This window comes from Panthera onca, chromosome C1 (genome assembly GCF_046562875.1).
Source record: "Panthera onca isolate mPanOnc1 chromosome C1, mPanOnc1 haplotype 2, whole genome shotgun sequence".
Taxonomy (NCBI): Eukaryota; Metazoa; Chordata; class Mammalia; order Carnivora; family Felidae; genus Panthera; species Panthera onca.
In genome coordinates, this window is record NC_138346.1 from 120,543,333 (window position 1) to 120,565,038 (window position 21,706).

Below are 21,706 nucleotides of genomic sequence, written 5' to 3' on the forward strand. Positions count from 1 at the left end.
AAGTCAAGGGACATGCTCAAGGTCATAGAGCCAGGACGCGGCAGAATCCAGATTTAAAGACAGACCTTACTTCCAGTTCAGCATTCTCCCTGATTGCCAAGCCACGGTTCTTTGTTTTTGGAGATATCCCCCCATATCATAACTATAAACCCAGATACTGTACTAGGTGCCCTATAGCCACTGTCTTCTTTTTACAGTAGCTCAGCAAGGAAGGTTCTAGATTAGTCTGCTTACAGATTTTACGGACGTAGCTCATAAAGGTTTTGGTGCCCAAGCTCACAGAGCCAAATGCAGAAATGATCTTGATGCCCTAAATCTAGCAGTTACTTTCCTTAACTTTCAAGAATAAAAATCTCCTCGGAGCTTTCCGTATGCTTTCCGAATAATAGCAAATCCTTATCTTAACACACCAGGCCCATCGCGATCTGGTTTCTGCCCGCCTTTCCTTCTGCTCCCCTGCTGACACTGATCTTTCCAATCATGTGGAGCTCTTTTTGGCTCCGCCAACTGCTGTCTCAGTCCTGTCTGCAGCCTTTCCTCCATTTTTACCTATGTTCAACTGCCTGCCGCTTAGCTGGTGGCCCCTTTTCTGGCAAGCACTCTGCTCCCACACGCCCACTCCCAACCACCTCGTCACAAAACCCGTTGTGATTAACAGTCCTTTTGCTCTTGCACCCTCTTCTGACCTCCTAGACCAAAGCACTGACCACGCCGTAGTGTCATTGTCTATCGGGTTAGCTCCTGCCTCCACCGGACCCCACCCTCCTTGAAGACACAGAACACATCCTGTATAACTTTTATCCGGAAAGCGTACATAACACCTAAAACAAAGTAGAGTTCAAGAAAGTTTGTGGAAGGAACGAAGGGATGAAGAAATGGAAAGGAGAGGGGCGGGAAGGAGAGGGGTCAGGGTAACAAGGGGGAGATGTTAAGGACTGAACCCAGATGCGTCAGATTCTAAAACAGACAAGACTTCTACCGTCCTATACACAACCCAAGATGCTACTCACCCTGTCAGAGATGTGATTACATGCTCATTGTCCCTTCTTGTTTTTACACACGCACAAAAGCTTAATTCTCTGCTCTGGCTCTCAAGGCAGTCCATCTGGCTCTGCTCCTATCACTAAGTAGCTCCCTCTAGGATTTTCCAGAGTTCTCCGTTGAACTTCTCTTTCTGTGTTTGTCTGTTTGGATCTTTAGAAGTCATAGGGTTCATCTAACAAAAACAAAAAAACCCAAAAAATCAGAGTCTTGTATTACCAAGGACAATAGCTTACAGTGCCTTCTCCAAATAAATATGTAGCATTGAACAGGATCTTGAATCCAGAAGAATGACCTAATAGAACTTTTTGCACTTCAGATTAATTTATTTGTGGATGTATTTTTACACCGTCTATAGAATCCTCCTGGCATAAAAGCAAAACCAGTGTTCTGTATTTTAATGATAAACTTCCCTTTTAAATCACTTTCACTAAATGTTTTCATATGATAAAAACATTATATAATTACATAATAATTACATGTAACTATTATATAAGTTTCATAGGTATAAATATGCAAAATGAAGAAAATAAAAATAACCCACAATCATACCATGCAGAGATAATCACTCTGGTTTTGGTACGTATCCTTCCTTTTTATCTATGCATAGATATATGTATATATATTTTTTTATCTATGCATATCTATATATAATTATATATGTCTATATATAATTATGTAATAATGGCTAATGTCTGCTGCATAAATGCTGTGAGTTGACATTGTTGCGTACACTCTATGTGGATTAATTTTAACCCTCAGAAGAGTCTCATGAGATTGACACAATTACTATGTCCGTTTAACATATGAGGAAACTGAGGCATGGAGAGACAGGGAGACTTTCCAGGGGCCACACATATATTAAGTGGTAGAGCTGGCATTTGAACCAAGGCTGCCTAACTCCTGACATCATGCTTTAAGTCCCTAAGGTACATGGCTTCACAGACACATAAAAACTTGAGATTAGACTGTACAAAACCAACTGTGTCAGTAACTTGCTTTTTTATAGTTAAAATAGCTTGAAGAGTTTTCATGTAATTTAATACTTTTTTGAAACATCATTATGATAAGTACATAATATTTCATCATAATGAGGCAATCAACGAAATTGATGAAATTAATCAATTTCCTATTGATAGAAATTCACATTATTTTCCAATCTACTATAAATAAATGCACTGTGCTGAACAATTCCATAACTAATTTCTTGTTTACAACCTAGAATTGAAATCACTGTTCCAAGAGGTAAGACATTTACACACAGCCATCATCCACACCCTCCAGCGTAGCTCCATGTAAAGGGAATATACCTCAGTAGTTGATCGTCAGAAATGCTGAGGAGCACAGCCTGCCCTCTGGCGCTTTTCTGCCAAGTTCTTCCCTATTCTTAGAGCTGGTCAAAACAAATGGAGAAAAAAATATCCTAAGCCAGGCATGTGCTGTTGTCAAAGATTGTCCAGATACTTCTCCTTGGACCAGTGCCACCACCGCCACTTGGGTGCAAGCCTCCCTCAGCCTTTCTCCTCTGTCAGCGCCACATCAGAATGAGTTATCATTTGCAGTTCAGCAGTTGGTCTCACCAACATGGGGGCCCTTCCCATTTGGTATTCCTATCATAGGAACGACAGCAGGGAAGAGGAGATGCAGAAAGTTCCTGGAGGAGACGTGTGAGAGGGATCCCTAACAGCTAGCCTGCCCCAGTAACCTACATGGCATCTCCAGGGAGGATTCAGGAGAGGGGATAAGCGAAGCCTCTCCTTCAAAGGTGGTGAACCCCACTTAGGATGGAGAGACCATGTAAAAGGACCCAAGTGAGAAAAAAAATAAACACTAAAGCATGTTTTTAGTGTCTAGTAAGATGGTGAGGATAGCTGGAAAACCTTTTCTGAGCTCATTAAAATGAAGAAGAACATTTAGAAAATAACAAAGAAAGACCTTTAAAAAGAGCACAGCAAATACAGAGGAGATGTCTTGTGAGTTTTCTGTCAGACCGTGTTGTCATAAATTTCAGAACCTCCTCATCTGGACACCACACGTGGAATGATGAGAGATTCTCCGGCACAGTCATTGAAGCAAGTTCTGTTGAGCCCCTACCACTACCTGATATTTACCAAGCACTTTATGGTTTATAAAACTCTGTTCATACACACTACACATCTTGTCTTCCCCTCAGTCCTGTGGGGCAATTATTATTATTACTTAATTATTGTTTGTGAGTTAACTGAGGCTAACGAACTTAGGCAGCTTACCCAAGACGGTACAGTGTGATGGTTAATTTTATGTCAACTTGGGGCGCCTGGGTGGCTCAGTCGGTTAAGCGTCCGACTTCAGCTCAGGTTAAGCGTCCGACTTCGCGGTCCGTGGGTTTGAGCCCCGCGTCGGGCTCTGGGCTGATGGCTCAGAGCCTGGAGCCTGCTTTGGATTCTGTGTCTCCCTCTCTCTCTGCCCCTCCCCCGCTCATGCTCTGTCTCTCTCTGTCCCAAAGATGAATAAACGTTAAAAAAAAAAAAAAAATTTATGTCAACTTGATCGGGTCTTGGAGTGCCCAGATACTTGGTTAAATATTATTTCTGGAAGTGTCTGTAAGAGTGTTTCCAAAAGAGGTTAAACCGAGTCTAACTCAGTAGACTGAGTAAAGTAGATTGTATCCTTTGGTTTTGTTTCTCTGGAGAACCCTAATACACATGGCTGTAGCCAGATTTTGGACAGGGGCTTCTTGACTCCGAATTCTCTGGCACCTACTAAGTGCAAGACCCGCCCAGCAAGGCAGACATGAAAGACCAGAGCCTGTAGAGAGAGCCCGTGACAGTCTAGTGGGGAGGAAACTGCCTTTTCTATACTTGGGACCCAGGCATCCAGCAATCAATAACAAGACTGCAAGCACAGAGTTCTACTGTGTACCCAACACTGATGTGGGCATGGTGGAAACAAAGAGAGAAATAAAATATGTATAATCCTTTCCCTAGGCATGTACCCTACTAATGCACACAAAATAATTAGGAAAAAATGGAGTTTCTAGTGTTGGCAAGAATGAAGAATGAAACTTTCCTAAAGGAGGCAAGGCTTTATCTGAGAAAAACTTACAGAGGAGAAAGGATAATTTAGTGGATGATCGTAATGAGCAAAGGCATGGAAATAACGGTATTTGTATTTATTAGCATCCGTAATGATGTTGTAGAGGGAGGAGGTGGAGGATGGGAAGAGCTATCCAAAGACAAGTTTAAATGGAATCTAATGTATGTGTTAAAAAGAAGAAGAGGAGGGAAGTTAGAATGAGACCAGATTATAGGAGAAGACTTAGAAATCAATCAAAATCCATCCTTTTAACAAAGGCTTACTGAGTGCCTTCTATGTGCCAAGCCCTCAGCCTAAATAAATATGAATAAAGCATGCTATCTTCTCTCCAAAAGGAAGTCACCCCCAGTCTTGGGAACGTGGATTCCATATTGCAAATGATAGGGAGTTATGAAAGTTTCCTGAGTCGGGGAAGACAAAAAGAAAATTTATCTCCACATAGCTATAATCTCTTAAACCAGCAAACAGAGAGGATGAAGAGACAACAGAAATGTTACAGACCCACCCATTGTTAGGATAGTCCATAGGGCAGGTTACAGGGGCTATTTTCTAAAAGAAACGTGTTCAAATCTGAAAGAGTTCTGGTGTGAGGTGACAGGAACTAGCTTTCATGAAAAGAAGCCAAAATATACAGACAGAAAGGCAATAAAAGGGTAAGAGGCAGGAGAAGTTAAACAGGGAGGAAGGATTTTAGCACAAGAGGAAGGCACTGTTTTTCTAGAATCTGGACAAGGTAAGACCCCAGGAATGGGGGAACAATATAGATACTCAAACACTAGGATCAGGGCACAGGGGCAGGCCTCATACCCAGGGACCAGGCAAAAGCTTGATGATTAAACTCAGAATACAAAATGAGTCTAGTTCCAGAAGCATGACAGTCTGTCCCTTGACCTGGGTTAAAGCTGAGCCTATGGATGGAGATTAGGCTGATCTATGGGAAAATCTAGTATGACTCAAGACCCAGGAGTCAAACACATCTCCATGCACATCTCTGAAATTTTCTAAGGGAAAGCTCTATAATCTGGCTTCACACTGGCTGCAACCTTCTATCCTGCCGGTCTTTATTGTAACACACTCTTGATTCCAGTCATCCTGGTCCCATCATTTTGTACCCCCCCCTACTCACCCCAGCTGACCAACGCACCATAAAGACACACAGGCACACACACTTCTGTTGTGGTTGGTTTTGCCTGTACTGACTCTCTTACCTATAATGTTCTCTTTCTTCTTCCGAGTCCTTTCCAGCTTTTCTCTGAAATTGCCCGGGTTTGGGGGTTCCTTTCTCTGAAACAGAGCACAGCTTCACCTGGTCCTCTCATTGATTAGCTTCTTTATTGTCATGGCTTGGGGAACATTTTATAGGCCTGAATGTCACTTACTCATTTTGGTTACCTCCACTTAGACTTTGTTTCTAAGGGAAATTCGTTCTGATTTTCAACTTGGGGAGATTTGGAAAATATCCATCCCTTCCCTTTTCCTGGGCTGAAGAAGGCAGAGAATTCTGTTTCCTAACATTGAGACAGCATCAGCAGCAGAAAAATAAGATAAAGACTCCAGTGAGAGTGAGAGGTCAAGGGAAGAGATAGAATGTGGGAGGTTTCTATCCAATATGGCATTAGTGGCCAGAATAAAATAATAGAGAAAACAGACATGGGTATTTTATATATGTGAGTTGGTGTTTGTTTTTCAGAGACTGTCAGCACAAACAGGTTATAATTGCTAGTAAAATCTACTTATAAGGTCAGTAATAATCATAATAAAAATTGGGGCGCCAGGGTGGCACAGTTCATTGAGTGTCCAACTCTGGATTTGGGCTCAGGTCATGATCCCAGGATCATGGGATCAAACCCTGTATTGGGCTCCACACTCAGCATGGGGTCTGCTTAAGATTCTCTCTCTCAAACGGGAACCCTCTTGCACTGTTGGTGGGAATGCAAATTGGTGCAGCCACTCTGGAAAACAGTGTGGAGGTTCCTCAAAAAATTAAAAATAGACCTACCCTATGACCCAGCAATAGCACTGCTAAGAATTTACCCAAGGGATACAGGAGTACTGATGCATAGGGGGCACTTGTACCCCAATGTTTATAGCAGCACTCCCAACAATAGCCAAATTATGGAAAGAGCCTAAATGTCCATCAACTGATGAATGGATAAAGAAATTGTGGTTTATATACACAATGGAGTACTACGTGGCAATGAGAAAGAATGAAATATGGCCCTTTGTAGCAACATGGATGGAACTGAAGAGTGTGATGCTAAGTGAAATAAGCCATACAGAGAAAGACAGATACCATATGGTTTCACTCTTGTGTGGATCCTGAGAAACTTAACAGAAACCCATGGGGGAGGGGAAGGAAAAAAAAAAAAGGAGGTTAGAGTGGGAGAGAGCCAAAGCATAAGAGACTCTTAAAAACTGAGAACAAACTGAGGGTTGATGGGGGGTGGGTGATGGGTATTGAGGAGGGCACCTTTTGGGATGAGCACTGGGTGTTGTATGGAAACCAATTTGACAATAAACTTCATATATTGAAAAAAAAAAATTCTGTCTCTCCCTGTCTACCCCTCTCCCCCATTCTCTCTCTAAAATTAAAAATTAAAAAAAAAAAGAGTACATAATGGCTACCATTTATTGATGCTTATATGTGCCAAACTGTGATAATGTTGATTTTACAGAGGCTTTTTTTTTTTTTTAACGTATTGTGGAGAGGGTCTTCCGGTAAAAACCGGAAAACCTGCTAGACAAATTCTAAAAGAGCTGTAACACTTACAGAGGCTTTTTAAACTCTGCCGCTGGTGTCCTGGGATGCATGATATTAAAAAGAATTTTAATATGTATTTATTTATTTTGAGAGAGTAAGAGGGAGCCCAAGCAGGCTCCCAACACAAGGCTCAATCTCACAAATTCTGAGATCCTGACCTGAGCTGTAATCAAGAGTCTGATGCTTAACCAACTGAGCCACCCAGGTGCCCCTGGAATACCTGATATTTTTCAGAGTATTTGTGAGAATAATTGCCAAAGCAAGAATCAGTAATTCTGTCTCCTTTTTGTGCCAGCATCTCTCCGCAAACTTACAAAAACGTCTTCTCATTGTAACTATCAACCATGATCAGAATTATTATTTTAATTAGGATTACGGTGACAATACACAATGCCTGGGGAAGGGGTGACTAACTCTTGATTTCAGAGCCACAACATTCTGGATTGGACATTTTAGCTGAACTTCAGTGTTCTGAATTTCTGCAAAGTTTCAGCACATATGCTTACCTCAGCTTGAATTCTTGAATTCCAATCAGCAAGGACTAGGTAATGTTAAGTACAGTTCATCTTTTCAGACAAATAGCCATAGTAAGGCTCCAAGAGAATGAAAGAAGTAAGTAAAGTAAAAACCATATTCTACTTCATGTAATACTGGAAAGATGCTGAATTTTCACTTGGGAGGTTTGGGAGATATCTGCCCCTTCTCTTTTCCTGTGTTGCCAAATGGAATTTATTAAGTATAAAACTACTCTTATTATAGTTGTGGTTTTCAGGTAGATTAATTTTAGAACAGATCTCTTTATATCAGCATTTCAGAGTTGGAAATACAATTTATGAAGACAAATCAGATATTTTTGTTTAAGGAAGTTTAGCAGGAAGTTGAATACAAAAATCTTCCATCATTCCATATTGTCACTGGATATAAGTGTGGTGTGTGTGGCGGGTGGTGGGGGGGGGGGTAGTTGCAATCATAAAGGGGCTCTGAATCAAGCCAAAATCAAGTTTCCTTATTGAACCAGAGAATATCCAAACAAGTTCCCCAGACGTCTCTCCATCTGGTTGCCACAACTAGTCTTTCTGTTCTGCAAACCTCAGCCCCCGTACCTTCCTCCTCTTGTTCTTCATACTTTCCTCTTCTGTTCTCTCCCACTTCAAAATGCTCAAGAAATGCAATTCAGAGTCATTATACTGCCAGCAGCCTGCTCCATCTGTTTCTATCCACCAAGCTCCGTCTTAATATTTCTTAGTGCATTGTTCATTTCCCAAGGGCAACATAGGGCCCCATACACCAGGAAGAAGGAGTAAATCCAGGGTGTGGTTTCATTCAAATCTGCATTTGAGATCTATGCTCTTCCCCAGTAAGTGATTTTGTATAGTTTGTTGCCTATTAACGTGTGACCTTTGACTGGAGGGTTTCCTGTGCACTGCATATGTGCTCAGTATCCCTCTCATGTGGTAGATAATGTCTTTGATTGCAATGACACTTACTGATGCTTAGAAGATTTATTCAGGCTCACTCTTGGAAGATCCTTCTGTTGCATTTTTGGCTTATACTAGTTTTCAAAGTCTTTGGGGGAATTAGAATGAAAGAGCCTACCTTTGACTCTTCCTAAGAATATTCCTATGGTTATTTTATTTTTTTTAGAGATTTTTACCACCTTACATAGGTTCTCTCCCTTACATTCAAGAGTTCCTGTCATTGGACAATGTCAGAATATATACTGAAAATGTCATTCATTTTCAGTATATATAAGCAAGAGCAAGTATCAGTTTAAGGGAAATACATTCATAAAGCTCACTCACACAAAAAAATGATTCTTCCTAAAAGATAGAAATACACATGAGGCTGCATATGTTGAAGCAGAATTATTGGATGTCCACCAACCAGCCAGACAGGAATTCTTAAATGTGGAGATAATCAATTTAAAAAGAAAGATGTTTCCTATTGCACCATCATTTTGTTGTTTTAATTTGAAAGCTGCTTTGTCTAGGATGGACATCGGTTAAAAATAGATTATAATACTTATGTTTCTGACAGTGTGATACCTTAAATACAATGAGCAACTTGCTCCTTACCAAAAACTTCTGAATAAGCATTCAGAATAAAAATAAAAACATTCTGAATAAAATTATATTTGAAAAAATATTAAAATATACTATTGAGCTGAACAGAATGTAAGAAATCTCCAAGACCAAAAACAAAGTAAAAGCAGGAAACCAGAAAAGTATGAAAACACCAAAGTGACCATGAACTTTTGTACTATCAATTCTGCCAGGAGTGGATGGGCTATCAGTAGTTACCCCCACATAAAACTGAAACTACAGGGATGCCTTGGTGGCTCAGTCGGCTAAGCGTCTAATTTCGGCTCAGGTCATGATCTCAGTTTGTGAGTTTAAGTCCTGCATTAGGTTCTGTGCTGAAAGCTCACAGCCTAGAGTCTGCTTCACAATCTGTGTCTCCCTCTCTCTCTGCCCCTCCCCTGCTCATGCTCTGTCTCTCTCAAAAACTGAGAACAAACAGAGGGTTTATGGGGGGTGGAAGGAGGGGAGGGTGGGTGATGGATATTGAGGAGGGCACCTTTTGGGATGAGCACTGGGTGTTGTATGGAAACCAATTTGACAATAAATTTCATATATTGAAAAAATTAAAAAAAAAAAAATAAATAAATAAATAAATAAATAAACATTTAAAAAAACTTTTTTTTTAAACTGAAACTACAGAGCAGTACACCTTTGGTGAAATAGAAGGCCTAAATACATACATATATAAATCCCACTCCAGAAAGGGTGACAGCAAGGAAACTAGCTTGCCCTAGCATCGGTAGAGAGGAAAAGCTAACTCTCTCTGGAGACTGCAAAATGACAAGCCCACCCGCATAGATTTGTAGGTTTGTGACCACAAAACTTCAAATATAGAATTAGTATCCACATACTTATGGGAGAAAGACACATTCAATTCATGCCTTAAAGATTTCATTAATATAAACTCAGAGAAAATAGTAACAAAATGTATCAAGAAAACAGTGCTCCATAAATGAGAACAAAACCAACAAGGATATATTCAGACACAGTTAACACTTCAAACAACAGAATTATCACATAAGAATATAAAATAAGTATGCTTACTATGTTAATAGAAAAAATAAGAATATCAAGTAGGTTAAGAAATAAGACACTCGAAACAAAGAAAATGACCAGGCAGATTTGAAAAAAAAAAAAAAAATCACATAGACCTACTAGGGCTGAAATTAAAAAGAAAGAAAGAAATGTTAACAGCAATTTAGACATGGATGAAGAGAGAATTAGTGAGTTAGAAAGTAAGTTTGAATGAATTGCAGAAAACTCAGTACGGAGAAACAAAAATATGGAAAATACAAGAGAATTAATAAATGTGAGGAACAGTGTAGGAAGATCAAATATAAATCATGGAGTTTCAAATGAAAACAATAGAAAAAAATAGAAGACAGGATCTATGTGAAGACATAACTGCTGAGAAAATTCCCAGAATTTATTAAAGATATTACTTGGCAGATTCAGGAAGCAGAATGAATCCCAAGCTGCATAAATAAAAAGCAATCCATAACTAGGTACATCATAGCGAAACTATAGAAAACTAAAGGTAAAGGGAAGATCCTGATAAAACCAGAGACAACATAATGACTACACATAAAGAAACAACAATTAAACTTATTGCTGACTTATCAGCAACCATGGAAGCCAGAAAATTGGAAAATAATTTCTTCAACATTCTGAAAGAAATAAATTATCAGTTTAGAATTGTATGCCAAATGAAATGATCTTTTTTAATTTATTTTTAAATTTTTTAATGTTTATTTATTTTTGATAGACAGAGCATGAGCAGGGGAGGGGCAGAGAGAGAGAAACACAAAATCGGAAGCAGGCTCCAGGCTCTGAGCTGTCAAACTCATGAACTGCGAAATCATGACCTGAGTAGAAGTCGGACGCTTAACTGGCTGAGCCACCCAGGCGCCCCTACCAAATGAAATGATCTTTGACAATTCAATCTTTGAATGCTTTTTCATACAAATGAAATCTAAAATATTTATCACTAACACATAATCATTAAAATAAATTGTAAGGGTTGAACTGCACAAGGATAGGAAATTATATAAGAGGAAAGGTCTGAAATGGAAGAAGATATAATGAGTAAAGAATAACCCAAATTGTGGGTAAATCTAAGCATCTAAGCAAACACTGGCTGTCTTTTGGAGGAGAGATCAAAATGGAATGATATGCTGGCCAACAGTGGTGTACAAATGACAAGGGATTGGTGGAATTTAAAGCAGTCCAAAGTTCTTGTTTTGTTTATGAGGAGACTTTGATAACATAAGTATGCATGTTAAGATTTCTAAGATAATCTTTAAAAGAATGTACATGGAGTGTTTAACTTGTAACTAGTAGAGGCTAAAAATGAAATAGTAAACAAAAGTTTCGGCAAATAAAAAAAATAATAATAAAATAGCAAGAAAGAAGACAAAAACACAGCTAGAAAAGCAGAACAAAGAGAAACTACAAAATAATAAAATAATATAGTGGAAATAAATTCAGATAAATTGGCAATAATGATAATCAGTATATAAAAAATAATAGACTTTAAGGCAAAAATCATTCTTTAGAAGCCACAGAATCACTATACAATGATAGAAACTTGCATATTACTAATGAGACATAATAATTCTGAACTTGTATGAATCAACTGACTCAGCTTCAACAGATATAGAATAAAATTTGATAAAATCTCAAGGATGGTTTTAAAAATTTAAATTTAAGAAAAGAATTTTAACACCTCTCTAAATAATTGATAGATTAACCAGGCAATAAATCAGTAGTAATATTGAAAAAAAATGAATAATATGTACTCGATCATAGGTCTTCACACAGGCCACTGCTTCCATCAATTAGGGAATACTCGTTCATTTTAAGTACACATAAAACATTTACAAAAATGTCTCACAGATGTTTCCATAAATTGTGTGTCAGTAAATTTCAAAGAAAAAACATCATTCAGAACAAATTAACCATAATACAATTAAGTTAAAAATGAAGATTAAAAGAGGTGCCTGGGTGGCTCAGTCCGTTGAGCGTCCGACTCTTTGTTTCAGCTCAGGTCATGATCTTATGGTTTGTGAGCTCGAGCCCCATATCGGGATCCATGCTGACAGAGCCTCTCACTCCGTCTCTCTCAAAAATATATAAACTTAAAAAATTATAAATAAGTAAACATTAAAAAAAATTTTAATATAAATATTAAAGTGATAACTGGGAAAAAATCCACACATTTGGAAACATAAAATTACAATTCTAGTAACCGATGGGTCAAAAAAGAAATTACAAAGCAATACCAACCGATAATAAAATACTGCTTATCAAAACTTGTGATATAAAGCTAAAATAGTACTTACAGCAAAATCTGAAGTCTTAAATGATTATATTAGCAAAGAAAAAAGGCTAAAATTAATGTACTAAACATCCATCTTTATAAATTTAAAAATAACAGAATACAACACAGTAAATAGAAGGAAAAACAAAGGTAAGAGTAAAAAATAATAAAATAAGAGACAAACATTCAGTTTGCCCTGTAATTTTTAGAAAAGCCCTGTAATTTTTAGAGAAGACTAATAAAATTAGCAAATCTCTGGAAAGATTACTCAAGAAAAAAGAATGGAGGTAGACATACATAACCTTCAGAATGAAGGAAGAGATATAGAGATATAGTTCCCTTCAATTATAAAAATAATGAGAGATTATAACAACTTCGTATCATTAATTGTAAAACAAAAAATGCAAATTTTTTAAGAAAAGTGTAACTTCTTGAAACTAACTCAAGAACAACTAGAAAACCTAAATAGTGTTAAAACCATTAAGGAAATCAAATCCGAGGCCAAATACATAAAACAAACAAACACAAAAGACGTCACCAGGCCCGTACAGTTGTATAAGTGATCTACTCCAAACAATCTAGGGACTGATAATTCTAGACTTACTCGAACTCTATCAGCAAACAGAAAAAGAATACTTCCCAATCCATTTTATAGACTAATATAATTTTGTTATCAAAACAAAACTAGGACAGTATGAAAAAGAAAATTACAAGTGAATTTCTTTTGTGGACAGAGATAGTTTTAATTCCCCTCAAGCAATGAGAAGGATTGGGTTGAATTCAACTTACAGTAATAAAAATATTTACAAACTGTAACAATATAAGAAAATATCAAGAAATTTTCTTTTCATCGAGCAGCAAATAAAAGTACTAAAACTGGAGACCCTAGAGTTTCACACCAGTAGAGATTCTGTATCTACATGGATGAGTAACGCATGGCCTCCAATTCCTGACAGCGGGAGTCGGGTGAATAGACCATGTGGGGCCTCCTCTCTGACGCATCCCGTGCAAATTCATACAGGTCTGTAGTAATCATAAGACGCCACTATGGACAAACACCTTAGTAATAATCTGATCATTCTTTAAGGAACTCTGCAGTCAAAAATGAGATGAGAAGAAGGTTAAGAATGTGCCATACAAATGGGGAGTAGTAATATGTTGAGTGTGTTTTAATGAGAGGTGAAAATCCCCACAGAACAAGGAGTTGTAGGAAGAGAAATGAGGGTAGAGAGGGAAAAGGATGGTCAATGGCGATGGTACAGTTTTGAAAGTGGGGAAATGGAGTGTGGTGGGCAAAAACAGACTACTGAAAACAGACTACTGAAAACAGACTACTGTGAGTGTGAATGGTGTCAGTTCTTGGTAGTACCAAAAAAGTAAGGTAAAAAAATTATGCTGGTAACTGAATTCTAAGCCACATGAGAGTAGGAAGAGCATCTACCATGTTCTAAGCATAGGTCCTGGCATATGATAGACACTCAGCATACTCTGTTGCATGAATGGGTGTGTGAATGAATGCATAGCTAATAAAATATTAGCAGGGTAGAAGGAACCATGTGGTATTGGATTAGAGTGGTACACATCTGCATGAATTTATGTTTACCCAAATGGGCAGATAGAGATAATTATTGTGTATATGTGTATATACACGTGTTAGTTCTTAATTCTGCCTAGTGACAGCCCCGGAAACAGGTACCACTCTGGTAGCTACAAGCATTCCCAGCACCCAAATCTGGGGTTTTAAACCCATTCTCCAATAAAAAAGAAGCAGGGCTCTGGAGATTCTAGGGCTGGGGCAGGGAATATGCAATATGAGACTGGGGCATCTGGGAGTGCCAGAAAGTAAAGAGGGGATAAAAGAGAGAGAGAGGAGAAAAGGAAAGACAGAACAATGAGGGAAGAATATGTCAAGGGGACCCAGGAGTCAACTGAAGGAACTCCCTATGGTCAAAACTGGAACAACTAAGCTAAGCACTCAATAAACATGGTAGTATTGGATTAGAACCTGAAAGATCAAAAATACTCACGACTCCTTACTGACACAAAGAAATGATTAAATAAATAAATGGGAGAGAGTAGATTTCTGATACAGAAGAATTCCAAATACTTACCTAGATACTGCCCCCCTCAGGGAGGCGGAGCATAACTCCTTAAACCTTAAGTGTGGGTTTAAGTCACTACACATAGTGACTTCCTTTCAAAGAAAGGAAGCATCAAATCATCAAAAGGTGGTGCTAGAGGGGGGTACTTTATAGTGGAGAACGCTACCAACCACTACCTTAGTCAGGTGTTTGAGGTTAACATCATCAATGATAAGTCATGTTGATAGCATATACCCTTGGTATCATGTGATGTCCTACTCTTAACTGGCACTCTATGCCTTTATTCTTTCTCCTCAATCCTGTAACTCCAGGCTAAGCATAAGGAAAACAGGCAAATCAAAATTGAGGGATATTCTATAAAATATCTTACCACTTGAAACTGTCAAAGTCATCAAAAACAAGGAAAGTTTGAGAAATTATCACAGTTTAGAGGAACCCAAAGAGACAAGATATCTAAGTGTAGTGCAGTATCCTGGATACGATCTTGGAACAAAGAAGTAGATAAAAACTATTAGTTAATAATAGCATATCAATATTGGTTCATTAGTTGTCGCAAATTTACCATACTAATTTAAGATGTTAACAATAGGGGAAGCTGGACAGAGTAAATGGGGCTTCTGGATGCTGTCTTTGCAACTTTTCTGTAAAGCCCAACTACTCTAAAATAAAAACTTTATTTAAAGAAAAATAGTAGCTAACATTTCCTGAGGGCACTGCATATGCCAAGTGTTTTAAGTAGTTGGCTACTAAGTACTTTAATCTTCACGACAACCCTATAATGCACACATGATTATCCCATTTCATAAAGAAACTGAAGCAAAGAGGGGCTAAGTAGTTTGTTCAAGGCTGTCACACAGCCTACAAGGGCTGGAGAGGGGAATGGGGCCTAGGAGAAAGAATGTATTAGATGATCTCTAGAAATGTCTCTTAGCACCATAATTTGATTCTCTGATTTTTAAAAGATCTGTTGCATTGAGGAAGGAGTACATGGCAAGTTTAAAAAAACAAAACAAAACTAATATTGAGGCATTTTTGGAAACTATGGTAACAAATAGATTAATAGGGTTTCAAACTCTTACCGGAGTAAAGGGGGAGGGAGAGAGATTATGGGTATATATGTGAGTAACTTAAGCTTTATAAAAACAATTTCAATAAAGTGAGGAATTTACTTCGTGGGATGAATTGGCAATGGTTATTACCCAGAAGTACAGTAGGGAAAATGGCCACACTCTAAAGGATTAAGACAGCTGGCTCAGGTAGAGCGCATACCGTTACGTGAAAATAATCATAAAAGTTTTAAAATGTGGATGATTGTCAAATTGTATAACTTGATTATGAACAAAAGTAGAAGCCTAGAGATTATAGCCAGAGGAAGGGGGAAAAAAAACTCCTGAGAGCATAAAGAAAGCCCTGCTATGCATAAGAGAAAAGTGCAACAATCAAAGCATAACAAAGAATGAGGTTTTATTTTGTTTAATATGGTAGAGAGTTGAAATATAAGAAAGAGTCAATGAAGCCATTATTTTGGTAGGCAAACCTAGAAACGGTTGGCTCCTGTAAAGGAAATGGTGGAAGACGTGAATAGATTCATTCAGAAATGGGGTGAGGCAGGGAAAGCAGCCTCTAATAGGACCTTTGGAAGCAGCATTTGTTCTGCTGATTGACTTGTGCACTGGCTGAAATTATTTTCTGTTTCAACGAGCCTTTTCTTATAATCTTCCTTTTCTTCCTAATATTGGACTTCAAGTGTTTTCTCTTCCCTCGTCTTCTTTCCTTATTTCCATTTGTATCAGCCATAAGGTGAGCTTTCATCGGAGACTGTGCATTCAGAAAAGGACAGAGATGGAGTGTAGGAACTTTTCCTTAATATTAACAAATCCCTCCTCCTTTTGCAGACTGACATGTTCACAAAACAGGTTTCAATGAGAAGGTTTCCTTCCTATTACATTGTTACTAGTAAGATTCTTTACATTTCAATGAAATCTTCTCTTAACCTTCTTAAAAACATAAAAGATGCCAGTGTCGTGAATATTTCTTTATATTTCACATAGAAGCCAACGCTGATCAATATCGAGACAAAGATGTCAAATAAAATATATATGGTAAGAACTGTGTTGTAATAAATTTGATTTTTCAAAGAATTCACCACATATCAAACTATAGGAAATGTAATTTTTTAAAAATGCGCTCTTAAAGATCAGTGTACTAGTCAATGTTCTCCAGGGAAACATCAACAACAGAATAGATAGATAAAGATACGGATAGAGATACAGATATAGACACAGAGAGACATATAAAATCTTTTCTTCCCAAAAGATCGTTCCGTGGTCTGGCACATGATTTAGCGTAGGCTCACCTCGCCCATAGCTTTTGAAGCTTGTACACAGTAAAAAGAAAGCTATTATTTCACATAGCACAAATTTATAAGTGACGGACATCTGATAAAACATTAAGAAATCAAACATTTAGTTAAGCATTTAGAGAAATGACTTACCATGAGTTATGGATTCTGAAATAGTCCCCAAAGGATTTACAGCAAATCCCTTCACTGAAGACGTTTAAAATTAGATTCAAAGAAAACTTTGAGTGAGAGCACGCTGGTGTGGAAACTCCCACACTAACAAATATGAAACAGATGAATTTTAGCTTTTTCTATTTTTAATATATACAACCGCTATTTTTCGGATTCATTAAAAAATAGACTTGGCATTCTACACTCTTGGCCACAAATAACATAAAGTGAAATAAAAATTAAATCAACATCACTTAATTACAGCTCCAGAGACCTACAGTTCTAAGAGACAAGACATTCAAGGCTCAAACTGTAACCTTCGAGTATTTTTATCATTCACAGAAACATAGGGTTCTCAGGGAAGTTCTTCTTTAGAAAGTGATCTACTCCCAAACGCCCCACAGTTCACTGGGGATTAGGACCTGAAGCACTGCAGGTGATTTTAATTGTCACGATGATGCATAGAGAGAGATGTGACATCTGGAGTAAGTGGCTTCTAAACAATGAGGGGCTTTAAAGATTAAAGTCAACACTTTAAATTGCACTCACGACGGAATAGGCAGCTAATGCTGACCATAGACTGCAGGTGTAATATTCTCCATATGTTTTGAAACTTGTAGCTGAAAGAGATCAAGCCCTCTGCATCACACGCAATAAAAACTCAAGGACGGTGCATTATAACGTTGCATTTTGAAGGTTAGCAGCACAAAGATCATGATGGTAAATAACACAAACAGATTGTGGGAAGTGTTCTTAGATGTAGAATGCCAATCTGAGAAGTCAGTGAACACCTGTGAGGCCTTCTTAGCCAAAGGCAAGCAGATCGTTGGAGCTAAATGTACTTTGAATACCTGAAATGTTGGCCTAGAATTGGATTGGTCCAGAGGTCCTGATGTTACCTGACAACAGTGAGAATGCTGGATGCATCTAGAGCTGGCTAGACCCTTTCAGGTATGAGAAATAATGCTTAGACTGCATGCCTAAATAAGAGTTCACGGAACACTATGAGATTGAAATAGAAAACTTTAAAAAGTAACTTATTCAGTGATCATAGTATCCTAAAGAAATAGAGCATCCCTAGAAGTAGACAGTCCTTGGTGAACTAAACAATATTAAATGCAAAAATCAAACTAAACAAGCCAGGAGTAACCCTGCCAATGTGAAAGAAAATTCTCCACATAGTCTAGTTTTGTTTTAGCCACTGACATATGGGAAAATTTATGTAGTAAAGTTTATGCTTATAAAGTTTCAACTTATATTTAGTTGGGGAAACAATTTATTATACCAAAAAAAAAAAAAAAGGATAAATGTATGACAGATGGCAATGCTTTTTTTTTTTCCTATTCTTGGCAAGGTCCCTTTTTAGCTGAACTGGCTCTCACTTCTTAAAACTATGAACATTGTTATTCACACCTATTTTCTGAAATTAAACAGACCAATTCTATGATGAAACATCCTATAAATTTGGTTCCTGTATAATGTCTCCCCATTTTGTATCATAAATTATCTAGAGTGCCACCTTCCCTAGAATAATGAAACAGACCCAAAGTAGGCAAAAGGCATAAAACTTTCATTTCAAATTCTCTAAATCAGTTTTAAAAATTTTTCTACGTAAAAAAATCTTCTATAAAATCTTCCATTCTGTTAGGACTTTTACAAAGGAAACCATCAAAGATTATCTGGCAAGTACATTCTAACATCCTGAAATCTTTATTTTTGACATTTAAACCATGCACCGTTCCTTTAAATCATTTGCTAAATTATGATTTATGTTCATAGATGTCTTAGTGACACGGTTCATTTTCTGAAAAATGAGCAAAACTTTCCATAGGTGTATGTGATCGTAAGCAGGCTAATTTATTGGATTACTTTAATATGCAAACCACTTCTTTAAAGTTAAAAGCTTATTAATTGATAAAGTGAAAGAATGTACTGTATAAGGGGGTGGAAGGCAAGGTGAAGGGTGCAAGTGGGTTAGTAATACTAGATGCAGTCTCCCTCTTCCTCCCTTCCAGGGACTAACCTAAGAGCAAAGATTAGATTGTAGCCAAGCGTTGTAGCCTACTTGAAAGTAACCAGGTTGTTTTCTCAGCCTATTGTGGGAAGGCTGGCTACTGTCAGATTTATTAAAAGCTGACTCTCAAATGAAAATTATCAAAAATGTTAGAGTAGTTAGGGTAGCTCCAGCTGCTATAGCAAACTCTAGTATTTCAGCAGCTTAAGAAAATAAGTCTATTCTTCATGCACTTAATAGTCCCAAGCAATGCCTTTGGTGGAGAAAGTGGGGTGAAGCTCAGGGGTAAAGGAGACTTTGGAACCTCTGTGCCACAGCAGTCATTCAGAAATCCAAAGCTTTCAGTGTCACCCCAATATCCAGGCAGATCAGGAAGCACATGAATAATATTGGGAGATATTTTTAAGGGCCAGGCTTGGATGTGGTGTTTTATCACTCTGCTCATGTCCCATGCCTAGAACTCAGTCACAAGTTGCCATCTAAGGATAAAGAGGGATGAAAAATGTCTGACTCTCATAGTAGGAGGAAAGAAAATGAAATGTTTGATGAACAGCTAGTCACTTTTTTCCACAATATATGTCACAAAAATTTTGTTGCTGCAAAAATTGGGGTTAGACAGCTGTCACTTGTAAGACAAAGCTAGTGACATTTTCTCTGCAATGTTAAAAACACTTAATTTTACTTTTTTCTCCTTATTCCATTTTTCCTTCATTTCTCTTATCTGCAACCTATTTTATTAATCATCTGCCGGTGATTTGGCTGAACTGATTGTCCATAATGTTTTATTTTGAAATCTGTATTCACATTGAAGAAGAAAGAAAATTAGTAACGTAGTATGACATGCATAAACATCTAGTTAATTTTTTTTTATAAAATCTAACTGGAAGGCCAACAAACTCTTCACTGCTTTTCTAATACAAACACAAGACTGTTTTCCCAAATGGTTTAAAGCTATGGGAAGAATTATGATCAAAATGAAGAATGATGTCATCAATGATTACTTACTTTTTAGTCTGTAAGCAATTCATCTTTATATTCAAGCTGCAATCCAAAGACAGTTTCATCTTATAAAGAAAATTTTAATGAAGGACAAAATTTTGGAAAAATTTCTATGATAATGTATCAGTGGCAGCCTAGGTGGTTGCTATGGAGACTCTCAGGAAAATCTCTTTCTGGCATGAGTCCTCTGGATTCACTATGCATCAGACATTTTATTGTCATGACAAGAAGAGAGGGCTTGGAGATATGACTTGTGACTAGGCTGCATGGATCTAGTCTCTCCCACAAGATAAATATGTACATTGCAACAAGAAAGGAAAGTCAACAGTTTTTTGAATTGCCTGTGAAAAGACTGCTTCTGGAAATTGTGCTTTCTCTTTAATATCTATAGTAAAGAATTAGGGTGGCCAGAGAAACTTTCCCTTGGTAGGTCCAAATTATGAACCGGAGTTGTGAAGCAGCAGCATTTTTAAACCTGCTCCCTGCCCCCCAGAATGAAGTAAAATTGTAGGGTCTGGATATCACTACGTCCCTCACACACATTTTTTTCCCCAAAGAAAGCAATCATAAGAGTTAGAATGTCTTCACCTACAGAAGGTCAGCTGGCAGGCAGTGCTGAATGAAATTAAGCTGCAGGTCACGTGCATCACCTTAGCCATCCCTGGTCCGTTGGGATAATTGAAGCATCTCACAGCAAGAGCAGGGTTTGGGAGGAATAGTTAAGCATTGCATTTTATAGGTACTAAAAACAAAACACCTCTGGTTGAGTTCTGCCCCTGTCTGTCCTGAAATTAGTCTTAATGCAATAAAAAAATAAATAAAAGTAAGTCTGCCCTCCCCCCCCCCCCCCCCCCCCCCCCCCCCCCCCCCCGCCCAAGAGGGGCATCTGTCATTTTGGCAGTCCTAAAACAGGTGTTGTAGAGGTTAATTAAACAAGATGGATCTGAGATTCAGGTAATCTGGCTTCTAACTCTGGTGCCATCAGTCATACACTGTGAGACTTGGAATAAGGCTGTTGTAAGAATAAAATGATATAACTATGTACAAGATATAGCCAGTGATCATGAAGCAGGAGTTGTTGTTATTACCATTATTATTATTACTATCATTTTTATTTGGGGGATTCTGACCGCGATCTTTTAGATAGTGGTGACTGTGGGGTGGGAAAAAAAAAAAAAGATTCCACTTACCAGTGAAGGACAATTTGAAAGAACTGGGGCTGATTAGGCCGAGAAGACGGTTTAGAAAGACATTAATCCCGACTACAGTTAGATAAAGGATCTCTTGGAGAAGTGAGCCCACTGGTTTAGGAAGTCCCTGGGAGGAGGACTCAAGACGGAAGCAAAAGATGTGGGTAGGGGAGATAAATTTGACTTCACATAAGGAAGCATTTGGGGCAGAGTAGAATGGAGAAGAAAATGGCATGGGATGTCTCTTGAGAGAGCCAGTTCTCCATTTTAGGTTAACCAGGATCGAAGAAATTTTGAAAGGTGTTGAAATCGTGGGCGGGATTCCAGGGATTCTGAGTTTCTAGACAATACCTCGGACCACAGGGTCTCCAAAAAGCAACAGAGCGGGGGCAAAGCGAGTTAAAGGAAGCCAGACAATCTCGAGGCTAGCCTCGTCCTGACCTCACCATCTTGCACAGTTGCCCTACTGGAAAATCCTAAAATTTAATCTGGGAGTCCGGCCTCAGAGTTGCAGGGAGCTGGGAAGCTCGGTTGCTATGGCGACGGGAGCAGTTGGCCGGAGGATTCAGGGCAGGTTTGGGGGAGGGGCACCGCCTACGTTCAGGGAATGGG

General features: G+C 38.2%; 1 long non-coding RNA gene and 1 other non-coding gene across 2 annotated transcripts; both read right to left on the minus strand.

Annotated features, from left to right (window-relative positions):
* Nucleotides 1-1,140: 1,140 nt before the first annotated feature.
* LOC144617205 (uncharacterized) lies at nucleotides 1,141-21,675 on the minus strand. Its single transcript, XR_013557408.1, has 2 exons — nucleotides 21,095-21,675; nucleotides 1,141-1,216 (listed from the first exon to the last, which is right to left on the minus strand). It is a non-coding gene; the product is annotated as an uncharacterized LOC144617205 (long non-coding RNA).
* On the minus strand, nucleotides 6,823-6,884 carry LOC132674066 (U7 small nuclear RNA). The gene has a single exon (XR_009608378.3). It is a non-coding gene; the product is annotated as a U7 small nuclear RNA (small nuclear RNA).
* Nucleotides 21,676-21,706: the final 31 nt, after the last annotated feature.